Raw genomic sequence first — 14840 nt, 5'->3', positions numbered from 1 at the left:
CACCGAGAGAGGGGGTAGTCCATGGTCAACAACTGCCTCTTCTCATGTTTTTTTACTTTACACTCTTTAAAGTTCTCTCTCGGTGCCGGTCTAGAAAGTTGCCCGGCCCCGAGAGAGTGGGTAGGCCACGGTCAACAACTGCTTCTTCTCATGTTTTTTACTTTACACTCTTTAAAGTTGAGTTTTGAACAAATCTAACCCAAAAAGCATATATATATATATATACGAGTGCATAAAAAGTCTTTTATCGAAAAAATTCATCAAAAGTCATGGAATTTCCAAACTCTGGTCGTAAAAGCATATGAAATATGAGATACAAAAAAGATAGTGCAAAACAAAAACCAAAAGAGAATGGGAAAAAATTAGGGCAGTGGTTACCGAGGGTCAATTCTCGGCTCTCGGCAATGGCCACCTTTTCCGAGAGGCGCTCTCAGTAAAGCATCTAACCTAGATTTCTTTCCTTCTTGTGCATTCTCGATAATATGTATTATACTTTTTTTGTTGTTGTCTTCCATGCTTGGCAAACAACCTTAGCACATCATAATTACCATCTTGTGTTTTCTTCTTCAGATGGGCCTTGTCCGGTTCTAGAGACTGGCACCCCTCCGGTGGCCCCGACGGCCTAGGGGAATAACTGCTTCTTCGTGTTAGTGCATGTCATCGCGAGATGACAGACCAAGTCTAGGCCCATTCTATGATGGGATCACCCACCGAAGACTCTGTCTCGGGGACGAACGCAGCCGGTCCTCGACGTTCCCGCCCGTGTGTGTGGTTTGTGAGGCAGGTTCCACGTCAAGGACGTGTGTTGCTTATTCAAATAGCACACCTCCCCTGCATGCATATGCATGGGCCACACTGAAAGGATCGATATGGTTGACTAGAGGGGGGGTGAATAGGCAACTAACAATTTTTAACTTTTCTTTACCGAATTAAACTTTGCATCAAAGTAGGTTGTCTAGATGTGCAACTAGGTGAGCAACCTATATGATGCAACAACAACAAACAAGCAAGCAAGCGAGAGAAGTAACACTAATGAGCTTGCACAAGTAAAGGTAAGAGATAACCAAGAGTGGATCCGATGAAGACGAGGATTTGTTACCGAAGTTCCTTCCTTTTGAGGGGAAGTACGTCTCCGTTAGAGCGGTGTGGAGGCACAATGCTCCCCAAGAAGCCACTAGGGCCACCGTATTCTCCTCACGCCCTCACACAATGCGAGATGCCGTGATTCCACTATTGGTGGCCTTGAAGGCAGCAACCGGACCTTTACAAACAAGGTTGGGGCAATCTCCACAACTTAATCAGAGGCTCCCAACAATACCACGAAGCTTCACCACAATGGACTATGGCTCCGTGGTGACCTCAACCGTCTAGGGTGCGCAAACACCCAAGAGTAACAAGATCCGCTAGGGATAGGTGGGGGAATCAAAAATCTCTTGGTGGAAGTGTAGATCGGGCCCTTCTCAACCACTCCCGAGCAAATCAACAAGTTTGATTGGCTAGAGAGATAGATCAGGCGAAAATGGAGCTTGAAGCATTAATGGAGCTTAAGGGGGAAGAGGTGAGTCAACGGGAAAGAAGGGGACCCCCTTTTATAGTGGGGGCAACAATCCAACCGTTGCCTCACTAAATAGCCCCGCAGAGGGCGGTACTACCGCGGGAGACAGCGGTACTGCTGCTGGGTTAAGCGGTACTACCACTCCCTTTGGCGCTACTGCCGCGCAGAACAAAGGGTAAAGGGAAAGAGGGAACCGGGCAGTACTGCCGCGGAGGAAGGGCGGTACTGCCGCTAATGAGCGGTACTGCCGCACTACTGCCGCAGCGAGGTACCGCACAATCCGACACAGAAAAAGACCCCTCGAATCGACGCGGTAGGGACCTGGCAAGCCAGTGGTAGTACTGCTGCGGAGTCACCGGCGGTACTACCGCTGCGGAGCGATACCGCCGCTTGTGACCCCTCAGCGGTACTACCGCTGGGTACCATGGTACTACCGCTGGGACCTAGACAAAACCCACAAGAAGAGAGAAGGTCTCTTCATAGAAGCGGAAGGGCTCGGAGGGTGAGAAGCGGATGTGTACGTGTTGATTCCACCCAAGTAATACTAAGGCGGACCCCCTCTTGATAGTATGGTGCCCTCTACACAACTAGTCCACCGAGAAAGAAATGAAAGAGCTACACCGTCTTGAATGACACTCCGAGGGGAAGAAATCGTCTCGTGCCAAGGATGAATCTTTGAAATGCTCAAAGCACACGATTAGTACGCAAACACATTGTCATCAATCACCAAAACCACATCGAGAGAGATATGCCTCAACAATCTCCCCCTTTTTGGTGGATTGATGACAACTAGGGATTTGCACAAGGAAAAGATATAAAATTAAGGATACTTAGAACTACAAAATATAGACGGGCTCCCCCTGAATGTGTGCACCTAGTTAGTGGAGCCTTGGAACGCAAGACACACACATTCGGATCAACATTCCCCCTATATTTTATAGTCCAACAATTCTAAGCACAGGATATATGAGAGCAGGGTATAAAACAGGATAAGCATGCAACTCATAAGATACTACAGTACTGAATAGACATAAGTAATAAGGTAGCGATAGGGTAGCATATGTCTCACACCGTATGCTAGAACTTAGGTCTCACTGGCACCAAACCAAACCAAGCAAAGACAACGAGAAAACACACGAGAAAACACAAGACAACACAAAGACATACTCGCAACACGGCAACAACACAAATCCCTAAACTCTCTCCCCCTTTGGCATCGAGACACCAAAAGGGCAAAGAGCAACGCTATGGCTCCAGGTGATGGCAAGCTGAGGATCTCAAACATCACATCTCAGCGTGATCGTCTGCATCTTCGTCATTGGTCGAAAACTGCTCGGCGTCTGAATCAGTCCAAGGGCAATGCTGGTGAATCATTTCCTCCTCTTCAGTGATCTGTCCCTCAGAACCACTAACAACGGTTGCACCCAACTGACGCATGAGCTCCTTGTGACGCCCCCTGGCCTTCTTCTCCGCCACATGAGTCATGTATTGGCAATGTGACTCCATGCAGAAGAGCTTCCTCATCTTGTGCTTGAGTTTCTTTGCCCAAGAGGGCTCTGTCCCAGACGGCTCATAGTCCTCATCGCCAGCATCAGCCTCAGCCTCAGTCTCAGTCTCCATGGCTGCGGCAACAGTAGATGGGCCCCCGGGTTTAGGCACTGGGGTGCCCCAATTATCCTTCTTCCTTGAGAAAACAAGTCTCCAGTTTCCAACATCACTCTGGGATAGACACGTGCCCAGGCCTTCTCAATGAGCCTCATGATGAATGGACCATATATCGGGCACTTGCGCTCAGAAACGGCAGAGAGAAGTTCAGACCACATAACATGAGAAATGTCCAGGCTCTCTCCAGTGTTTGCTTCCTTCTCATGCTGGCAGAAAATAAGCATGTCCACGAGATAGGAGTGGACCATATCCAGATTCCCGATGCGAGGGAAGAGAGTCTCACGGAAGACACGATGAAGAATGTCCAGATAGGCAGACAGCTCATAGGTTTCCTTCTTAGTCACTAGGTTAACCTTCACAGTACAGTAGGGCCAAAGGGCTTGCTTGTGAGTGGATGTAGCATTGCGGTGAGCGCGGAAGCTGACTGGAGTCTCAAGCATGTGACCTTCCACATCAAGTAACTCCATGAAGGCCTGCCACTTGACAGAAAGCAATTTGTCATTAGTCATCCAAGTCAGAGTCCTGTCGGCATCAGTTCCAAGATGAACGGTAGCAAAGAATTGAGCCACCAAATCTGCATCAAAATCCTTGTTGAACTGCATGATCCTGAGAATGTTTAGCTGAGAACACATCTGAAGGGCTTCGCCAAAGTACTCAGGGTCCTTCTCCATAGCATCCGTGTCGATGGAGCGTACATCAACATAGAGATTCTTCTTGGCCTTGATCACATCAAAATAGATGGCAAACTGAAAGCGGTTCCAGAATGGGCGGTTGACCAAAGAGGGATCTTGGTCTTCCTCATAGGGGTTGCGGCGACGCTTTGCCCAAAACTCCTTGGCAGTCATCTCAGTCACAGTCTTTCCCTTTGGCTTCTTGGCGGATCTCTTCGACTGCTGAGGTGGTGGTGGAGCACTTGAGGATGCGCCTGCTGGCGGCGGTTGAGTACTAGAAGAACCACCTGCTGGCTCAGAGGTGCGGTAGCACTTTGACGTTGCACGCCCGGGGTTGACACGGCGGACCTGCTGCTCAGGATGATCATCACCTAGAACCAAACACACGACCAGAAGAAACACATGAAAGAAAAGAGCATAAGCCACCAAGCGAAACAAAAAGGATCAAGGTGAGGTAGAAAATATTGGAACTGGGCATCCGACGGTAGTACCGCAATCTACCCGCGGCAGTACCGCTCGGGCGGCACTACCACTCACAGTGAGCGGCAGTACCACTCGTGCGGTAGTACTGCTCAAGGTGAGCGGTAGTACCACCCAGAATGGGGAACAGCGGTTTTCTACTACCGTGGTCAGATCCGGCACTACCGGGATGCCAAATTCAAAAATTTATCCTACCAAACATCAATCCAAAGAGCCTAGAAGCAATCTCCATCCACCACAAGCCTCTTCATAGCCAAAAAACTAGAGAACAATGCCTATTGCCCCTAAGAACTAGATGCAAGATCTAGGCAAAGAGAAACCGAGAATGGAGGCAATACCGGCATCCATGGCTGGAGGACGAGATGGAGAACGACTCCACCAGAGGGAATGGAGAGAAGCGGCCGGAAAACGGCGGCCAGCCGGTGCCCTCCCACGGCGAGGCGTCACTGGAGCGACGAGGAAGATGAGTGACTGGGGACGAATGGGTATAGGGAGAAAATACCTCCCCCGCCCCGATATAACCCCCAGCGCCCGCCCCTCAGTGGCAGTACCACTGGTGAGGGCGGTAGGATTGGGCAAAAAGGGGCTTAACACTCGAAAAAGAACGAAAAGAAAACGGGAACAAAACACACACAAAAATGACAAAGAGAACGAGAAACACACACCTCTTTAAGAGAGGGCGGTGGCCGAGGCCACCTATGTTTGAGTTTAGAGGTATGGCACCGCGAAGATTTTAACCTTGGGCCCATGACCAACACTCATCTTTGAAGCACGAGTGCCAAAGAAATGGCTAATGTGAAAGAGTTTGGTTAGTTTATGCATTATGAGGGGAAGGAAAGTTCATTGAGAGAACAACACTCCCCCTATGTCCATGCCTACACCTAAACTAGACAACACGTTGAGTGAGGTGGGGTGTGCAGGGGTTCAAGTCACATTGCTCGAATCAATGATATTTAGCTCATGCCTTAACTCGCGAAATCTTGCTTCATCCAAAGGCTTCGTGAATATATCTGCAAGGTTATCATGAGTGTTGACATAGTTGAGATCGATCTCCCCTCACCTAATGTGATCCCGGATGAAGTGATACCTAATCTCAATATGCTTTGTCTTGAAGTGTTGCACCGGGTTGAGGGAAATCTTGATGGCACTTTCATTGTCACACCAAAGAGGTACTTTGTCACAAGTGACACCGTAATCCTTTAAAGTTTGCCTCATCCATAAAAGTTGTGCACAACAACTACCGGCAGCCACATACTCCGCTTTCGTGGACGAGAGAGACACACAACTTTGCTTCTTGGAAGACCAACTTACCAAAGAGCAACCAAGAAACTGGCACCCTCCGGAAGTTTACTTCCTATCCACTTTATCTCCCGCCCAATCCGAGTCCGAATAACCTACAAGCTTGAAATTTTCTCCTCTTGGGTACCATAAGCCAAAGTTTGGGGTATGAGCCAAATACCGAAAGATTCATTTGACCGCCACATAGTGACTTTCCTTAGGTGCGGCTTGAAACCGTGCACAAATTCCCACACTCAACATGATATCCGGTCTAGATGCACAAAGGTAAAGCAAGGAGCCAATCATGGAGCGATATACCTTTTGATCCACCGCTTTACCATTGGGATCAATGTCAAGTTGGCACTTGGTGGGCATGGGAGTGGACGCTGGCTTGACATCACTTAGCTTGAATCTCTTAAGCATGTCTTGAGTGTATTTGGCTTGATTTATGAAAGTTCCTTCTCTCCTTTGCTTCACTTTGAACCCTAAAAGAACTTCAACTCTCCCATGGAAGACATCTCAAACTTTCAGGTCATGAGAGCGGCAAATTCCTCATTGAAAGCTTTGCTAGGGGAACCAAAGATAATATCATCAACATATAATTGGCACACAAACAACTCCCCTTTGACCTTCTTAGTAAAAAGAGTGGGGTCGATTAGCCCCACTTCAAAACCACGGTCTTGTAACAACTCGGTAATGTGGTCATACCACGCACGAGGGGCTTGTTTAAGGCCATAGAGTGCCTTATCGAGTTGATACACATGATCAGGAAAGTAGGGATCCTCGAACCCGGGGGGTTGCTTGACATAAACCAATTCATTAATAGGACCATTAAGAAAAGCACTCTTCACATCCATTTGTTGTAACATAAAGTTATGATGAGAAGCATATGCAATCAACATGCGAATGGATTCAAGACGAGCAACGGGAGCAAAGGTTTCATCGTAGTCGATACCCTCGACTTGGGAGTAACCTTGTGCTACCAAACGAGCCTTGTTGCGAATGATAATCCCATGGGCATCTTGCTTGTTCTTAAATATCCACTTGGTTCCAATGACATTGTGGTTCCCCGTCGGTCTTGGCACCAATCTCCACACTTTGTTGTGCTCGAATTTGTTGAGTTCTTCATGCATGGCATTGAGCCAATCCGGATCTTCGAGCGCCTCATAGACCTTGTGGGGTTCGACACAAGACACAAACGCGTGATGTTCACAATAGTTTGCTAATTGTCTATGAGTGCTTACCCCCTTTATTAAGCTTCCAAACACATTCGTCATGAGATGATCCTTGGTGGAGAGCTTGGAAGCAACCTTGGCGGCACGACGCTCCAATTCGTCCTCGGGGGTGAGACGAGGAGTGGTCACTTGATCATCTTGAGCGTCATCTTGAGCTTGTTCTTGATCACGTGGGACTTGATCTTGAACTTGCTCGGAGGAGGGAGCTTGACCTTGGGCATCACTTGATGTTACAACACCATCTTGAGATTAATCTTGCCCTTGGTCTTGTCCTTGAGTTTGAGGGCCCTCACTTTGTTCTTCAGAAGCGTGTGGGTCTTGGGTTGGTGAAGGTTCCACTTGAGTAGAACATTGTCCTTCTCCTTCAGCCACAAGGGGTTCCTCAATGGGTAGGATATGACCAATACCCATTCTTCTTATAGCTTGGGGAGGAATTTCATCACCTACATCACAAGTACCACTTTGCTCCACTTGGGAGCCATTATTCTCATCAAACTCCACGTTACACGTTTCCTTAATAAGTCCCATGGACTTATTGAGAACACGGTAAGCATGAGAGTTTGTAGCATAACCAACAAATATGCCCTCATAAGCTCTAGCCTCAAATTTAGACAAACGGACACCTTTCTTGAGAATGAAGCACTTGCACCCGAACACTCGGAAGTACTTGAGGTTGGACTTGTTACCGGTGAGTATCTCATATGGAGTCTTGTTCAAGCCCTTGCGGAGGTAGAGCCGATTAGATGCATGGCACGCGGTGTTGATGGCTTCGGCCCAAAAGTTGTAGGGAGACTTGAACTCCGCCATCATGGTCCGTGCCGCATCCATCAATGTCCGGTTCTTCCTCTCTGCTACACCATTTTGTTGAGGGGTATAAGGTGCGAAATATTGATGCTTGATTCCCTCATCACTCAAAAACTCATCCAAGGTGTAGTTATTGAACTCGGAGCCATTGTCACTTCTTATTGTCAAAATCTTTGCATTGTGTTGTCATTGAGCTTCATTTGTAAAGTCGATGACGGTTTGTTGGGTCTCGCTCTTCCTCTTGAAGAAATATACCGAAGTGTATCTTGAATAGTCATCCACAATCACCAAGAAATACTTTCTACCCCCAAGACTATCAAAGGATGGAGGTCCAAAGAGATCCAAGTGAAGGAGCTCCAAAGGCCTCTTCGAGTAGATGATAGTCGTGGGAGGGTGAGCCTTCTCATGTAGCTTTCCTTCAATGCAAGCACTGCAAGCACGATCTTTGGCAAAACTAACATTTGTTAGTCCACGGACATGGTCCCCCTTGAGAAGACTTTGCAAAGATCTCATATTGACGTGGGCTAAACGGCGATGCCAAAGCCATCCCACGTCAACTTTAGCCATTCGGCATGTCGCGGTCTTAGTGGGTCGCTTTGAAAAGTTAATCACATAGAGATCGTTCTCGACATGCCCAACAGAGGCTACTTTAAGAGTCTTGCTCCACAAGAGGGCCACGGAATCAATATCAAAGAAAGTGGCAAAGCCCATGAGTGCTAGTTGACGAATGGAAAGTAAATTGTATGCAAGGGACTCAACAAGCATGACCTTCTCGATCGTAAGATCATGAGAAATGACAACTTTGCCGAGTCCCAATACCTTAGAAGACGAGGCATCACCCCACTCAACATTCGTGGGCATGGATGGAATCTTTTGCACGTCCACCACCAAGTCCTTGCTTCCGGTCATATGATTAGTAGCTCCACTATCGAGCAACCATGATCCCCCACCGGAAGCAAACACCTACAAGAGATCAATGCTTGGTTTTAGGTACCCATTTTGTAATGGGTCCTTTGATGTTAGTAACAAGGTTCTTAGGAACCCAAATAGACCATTCAATGTACTCATAAGGAGAACCAACAAATTTGGCATAAACATGCCCATCTCTAGCGCGGCACAACACATAAGAAGGGTTAAAGTCGCCAGCCTTGTTGGGAAGGGGAGTGTTTCCCTTCTTGGCATCACTACCCTTCATGGAGTTTTTCTCCTTCTCCTTAGTAGCACCCTCACCCTCCCTCACAAAGGTTTGCTTGAGAGGAGGAGGTCGTTTGGCCTAGTCATTCTTCTTCTCGTTCTTGGACTTGGACACGTACCCAATCCCTTCCTTGGCCACAACTCCCTTTTGGTTGGTCAAGAGGTCATTAAGGCTCTTCTCGCCTTGTATGCAAGACACAAGACCTTTCTCAAGTTGCACCTTTTGCTTAGCGTTCTCCTCAACAAGATGCACATGCTCACAACACGGGTTAGTAGCATTTGCATTATCAATTAACATCATATGAGGAAAGGTGGCTTTCTGCTTGGTTAGCTTTACTTGGAGTTGATCATGAGACTCTTTGAGGCTAGCATGAGCACCCTTCAAGACCTTGTGAGGCTTGTCAAGTAGATAAAACTCCTCTTTGAGTCTAGCAAGATCAACCCCAAGTTTGGCCTTCTCGGAGTTTAGCACACGAGAAACCACGAGAGCATGATCAAAATCTTTCTTTAACTTAACATGATCATCGTTGTGTGACTCCTCAAGAGCCAAATGAAGACCACGCTCTTCCTCAAGAGCATTGGAAAGATCCGAAATCTCATCGGCATAGTCACAACTATGCCCCTCCATCTTGGAGATGGTATCTTCATGAGACTCGATCACGTCATTGGCTTCACCAAGTTGTTCCAAGAGAGCAACAAAATGCTTCTTGGATTTACCCTTGAGTTTACCCATAAAGGACCCAAACTCATTTTCCTCCATATTAGATCCCTCACATTCATCAATGCAATCCATCAAGGAAGGATTATTAATGATGGTAGTTTTGATGTTGGGAGTTACCTTGTTGGTGGATTTAGCCATGAGGCACTTGGCGGTGATGTTCTCATTGGGTGAGTCGAAGGGAGATAGTCGTGGAGTTTTTGCAATGGCAACGGAGGCCATGGCAACCGACTCATCATCTTCATCATCATCATCATCATCATCATGGTACTCTTCTTGAACCACCAATGCCTTGTGAGGGGTTTTCTTGATGAAGTTGCTCTTGTTGGGGAAAGACTTGGATTTGTCCTTTCGAATGAGCTTTCCACCATTGTCTTCCCTCTTCTCATACGGGCACTCCGCAAAAAAATGACTCACATTGCCACAATTGTAGTAAGTCCTTACACGTTGCTTGCTCTTCGTGCCACTTGAGTTGTTCTTGTTGAAGTTTGGCCTTGAGTTTCTTACTCCAAAATTGCCTTGAAGCAAGTGCCATGTCTTCATGATAGACATACTTTGTATCTTCGGGGTTGCTTTCCTCTTCTTCCTCTTCTTCTTCTTCAACGCAAACCTTGGCCTTCAATGCAAGGTTGGGCTTCTTTGCCCTTTGAGAATGAAGCACCGCATTGTCGGCGGTCTTGTCCAAGATGTTCATCGCCACAAACTCATCCAACACTTCACTTGAGGTCAAAGTGTGGAAGTCCGGCCTTTGACGAATGACGAAGGACATGGCCTTGTGGTAAGGCATCATTGCCTTGAGGAATTTGCGCTTGATCCAATTGTCATCCGTGTCCTTGCTCCCGTGATCTCGGAGTGAGACCGCGAGCTTGGTTACTCTCCGATAAAGCTCACAAGGTTCTTCATCTTCTTTCATTGCAAACTCATCAGCTTCATCTTGCACTACTTCATAGTTGGAGCATTGAATGCTTGCGCTTCCCTGGTAGAGAGAGACAACACAAAGCCATGCATCTTTGGCCAAGGCGAAGGGTCGAAGGTGAGGTAGATCTTCGGGTGGAATTGCATCTTGAATGATGAAGAGAGCATTCTCATTGAATTGATTATCCGCGGCTTCTCGAGGAGTGAAGTTGCTTGGATCATGTGGATGGAAACCTTCTTCAATGATTCTCCAAAGATTAGTGTTCACATGATTTAAATGACGCTTAAAGCAATAAACCCAAGAATCAAAGTCCTAATTTTTCACAACCTTAGGGGGAGGACCGGCATGATTCAATTGAGTGGAAGGAACCGTTCCACCATAAACAAGTGGTGGTTCCACATGAGCAAAGATGTCGGTGCCATTTTTACCAGTAGAAGAAGGAGCCTTTTTCACTACTAGCTTCCCCCTTGTCGGAGATAGCATCCGTCACCTTGTCAGTGGGAACACCCACGTTCAACGGTGTGGTGGATAGTTTAAGCCCTTCAATGAATTTAGTAAACATGCTTTCAACCTCGGTTGTCATGGAGGTTTTCAATGTCTCCAAGGCCACATTGAACTCCACGAGAGACCGAGGTTCCCCCTTCGCCCGTAGATGAGATCGGATTCACACCGGAGTGTTCCTCCACACCATCTACGGTATCAACCATACTCTTCGGACGGCAAAGTCCTTAGTAAAGAGACGAAGCTCTGATACCAATTGAAAGGATCGATATGGTTGACTAGAGGGGGGGTGAATAGGCAACTAACAATTTTTAACTTTTCTTTACCAAACTAAACTTTGCATCAAAGTAGGTTGTCTAGATGTGCAACTAGGTGAGCAACCTATATGATGCAACAATAACAAACAAACAAGCAAGCGAGAGAAGTAACACTAATGAGCTTGCACAAGTAAAGGTAAGAGATAACCAAGAGTGGATCCGATGAAGACGAGGATGTGTTACCGAAGTTCCTTCCTTTTGAGGGGAAGTACGTCTCTGTTAGAGCGGTGTGGAGGCACAATGCTCCCCAAGAAGCCACTAGGGCCACCGTATTCTCCTCACGCCCTCACACAATGCGAGATGTCATGATTCCACTATTGGTGCCCTTGAAGGTGGCAACCAGACCTTTACAAACAAGGTTGGGGCAGTCTCCACAACTTAATCGGAGGCTCCCAACAATACCATGAAGCTTCACCACAATGGACTATGGCTCCGTGGTGACCTCAACCGTCTAGGGTGCTCAAACACCCAAGAGTAACAAGATCCGCTAGGGATAGGTGGGGGAATCGAAAATCTCTTGGTGGAAGTGTAGATCGGGCCCTTCTCAACCACTCCCGAGCAAATCAACAAGTTTGATTGGCTAGAGAGATAGATCGGGCGAAAATGGAGCTTGGAGCATTAATGGAGCTTAAGGGGGAAGAGGTGAGTCAACGGGGAAGAAGGGGACCCCCTTTTATAGTGGGGGCAACAATCCAACTGTTGCCTCACTAAACAGCCCCGCAGAGGGCGGTACTACCGCGGGAGATAGTGGTACTGCCGCTTGGTTAAGCGGTACTACCGCTCCCTTCGGCGGTACTGCCGCGCAGAACGAAGGGTAAAGGGAAAGAGGGAACCGGGCGGTACTGCCGCGGAGGAAGGGCGGTACTATCGCACTACTGCCACAGCGAGGTACCGCACAATTCGACAAACAAAAAGACCCCTCGAATCAACGCGGTAGGGACCTGGCAAGCCAGCGGTAGTACTACTGCGGAGTCACCGGCGGTACTACCGCTGCGGAGCGGTACTGCCGCTTGTGACCCCTCAGTGGTACTACCGCTGGGTACCATGGTACTACTGTTGGGACCCAGACAAAACCCACAAGAAGAGAGAAGATCTCTCCATAGAAGCGAAAGGGCTCGGAGGGTGAGAAGCGGATGTGTACGTGTTGATTCCACCCAAGCAATACCAAGGCGGACCCCCTCTTTATAGTACGGTGCCCTCTACGCAACTAGTCCACCGAGAAAGAAACAAAAGAGCTACAACATCTTGAATGACACTCCGAGGGGAAGAAATCGTCTCGTGCCAAGGATGAATCTTTGACATGCTCAAAGCACACGATTAGTCCACAAACACATTGCCATCAATCACCAAAACCACATCAAGAGATATATGCCTCAACACACACGCATGTAGGGGTGCCCTCCCCCCCTCGGGCGGTCTCCATATCGAGCACCCATCCGGTGGCCCCGGCGGTCTAGGGCGTTATTCGGCACCAAGAGGGTGTAGTCCACGGTGAATAACTGCTTCTCCGTGTTAGTGCATGTCATCGCGAGATGACAGACCAAGTCTAGGCTCGTTTTGTCATGGGATCACCCACCGAAGATTCTGTCTCGGGGACGGACACAGCCGGTCCTCAACGTTCCCACCTGTGTGTGTGGTTTGTGAGGCATGTGTCATCTCAAGGACGTGCGTTGCTTATTCAAATAGCACACCACCCCTGCATGCATATGCATGGACCACACGCATGTAGGGGTGCCCTCCCCCCTCGGGCGGTCTCTATATCGAGCACCCATCCAGTGGCCCCGGTGATCTAGGGCATTGTTCGACACCGAGAGGGTGTCATCCACGGTGAATAATGGCTTCTCTGTGTTAGTGCATGTCATCACGAGATGACAGACCAAGTCTAGGCCCGTTCTTCGAGATAGTCTATGGGTATCGAGAGGGAATGTGTCCGGTTTGTGTAGGAAGTGCGGGTCCTGTTGCTCCGTTGGCCTCAAAACTTCTTGTGCTCTCAAATGAGGCCATCGCACGTATATGCATGGGCTATCCGGTGGCCTCGGCGGTCTAGGAAGTTGACTGGCACCGAGAGATGGGGTAGGCCACAGTCAACAACTGCTTCTTCTCATGTTTATTACTTTACACTCTTTAAAGTTCTCTCTCGGTGCCGGTCTAGGAAGTTGGCCAGCACTGAGAGAGGGGGTAGACCACGGTCAACAACTACTTCTTCTCATGTTTTTACTTTACACTCTTTAAAGTTGGGTTTTGAACAAATCTAACCCAAAAAGCATATATATATATATCTATGAGTGCATCAAAAGTCTTTCATCGAAAAAATTCATCAAAAGTCATGGAATTTCCAAACTTTGGTCGTAAAAGCATATGAAATATAAGATACAAAAAAGATAGTGCAAAACAAAAACAAAAAGAGAAGGGGAAAAATTAGAGCAGTGGTTACCGAGGGTCGATTCTCGGCTCTCGGCAATGGCCACCTTTTTCGAGAGGCGCTCTCGGTAAAGCATCTAACATAGATCTCTTTCCTTCTTGTGCATTCTCGATAATATGTATTATACTTTTTTGTTGTTGTCTTCCATGCTTGGCAAACAACCTTAGCACATCATAATTACCGTCTTGTGCTTTCTTCTTCAGATAGGCCTCGGCCGGTTCTAGAGATCGGCACCCCTCTGGTGGCCCCGACGGTCTAGGGCGTTGTTCGGCACCTAGAGGGGGTAGGACACAGGGAATAACTGCTTCTTCTTGTTAGTGCATGTCATCGCGAGATGACAGACCAAGTCTAGGCCCATTCTGTCACGGGATCACCCACCGAAGACTCTGTCTCGGGGACGAACGCAGCCGGTCCTCGATGTTCCCGCCCGTGTGTGTGGTTTGTGAGGCACGTGCCACGTCAAGGACGTGTGTTGCTTATTCAAATAGCACACCACCCCTGCATGCATATGCATGGGCCACACGCATGTAGGGGTGCCCTCCCTCCTCGGGTGGTCTCCATATCGAGCACCCATCCGGTGGCCCCGGCGGTCTAGGGCGTTATTCGGCACGGAGAGGGTGTAGTCCACGGTGAATAACTGCTTCTCCATGTTAGTGCATGTCATCACGAGATGACAGACCAAGTCTAGGCTCGTTCTGTCACGGGATCACCCACCGAAGATTCTGTCTCGGGGACGGACGCAGTCGGTCCTCGATGTTCCTGCCCGCGTGTGTGGTTTGTGAGGCACGTGTCACGTCAAGGATGTTAGTTGCTTATTCAAATAGCACACCACCCCTACATGCATATGCATGGGCCACACGCATGTAGGGGTGTCCTCACCCCCTCGGGCGGTCTCTATATCGAGCACCCATCCGGTGGCCCCAGCGGTCTAGGGCATTGTTCGGCACCAAGAGGGTGTAGTCCACGGTGAATAACTGCTTCTCCGTGTTAGTGCATGTCATCGCGAGATGACAGACCAAGTCTAGGCCCCTTCTTCGAGATAGTCTATTGGTATCGAGAGGGAATGTGTCCGGTTTGTGTAGGA

The 14840-nt window shown here is 48.3% G+C and overlaps 1 pseudogene; it reads right to left on the bottom strand.

The window, feature by feature from the left end:
- LOC125510223 overlaps nt 1-14840 on the bottom strand; it is an 80771-nt pseudogene that overhangs the window by 58026 nt on the left and 7905 nt on the right.

This window comes from Triticum urartu, chromosome 5 (genome assembly GCF_003073215.2).
Source record: "Triticum urartu cultivar G1812 chromosome 5, Tu2.1, whole genome shotgun sequence".
Classification (NCBI taxonomy): domain Eukaryota; kingdom Viridiplantae; phylum Streptophyta; class Magnoliopsida; order Poales; family Poaceae; genus Triticum; species Triticum urartu.
This window is presented reverse-complemented; position numbering and strand designations above follow the sequence as displayed.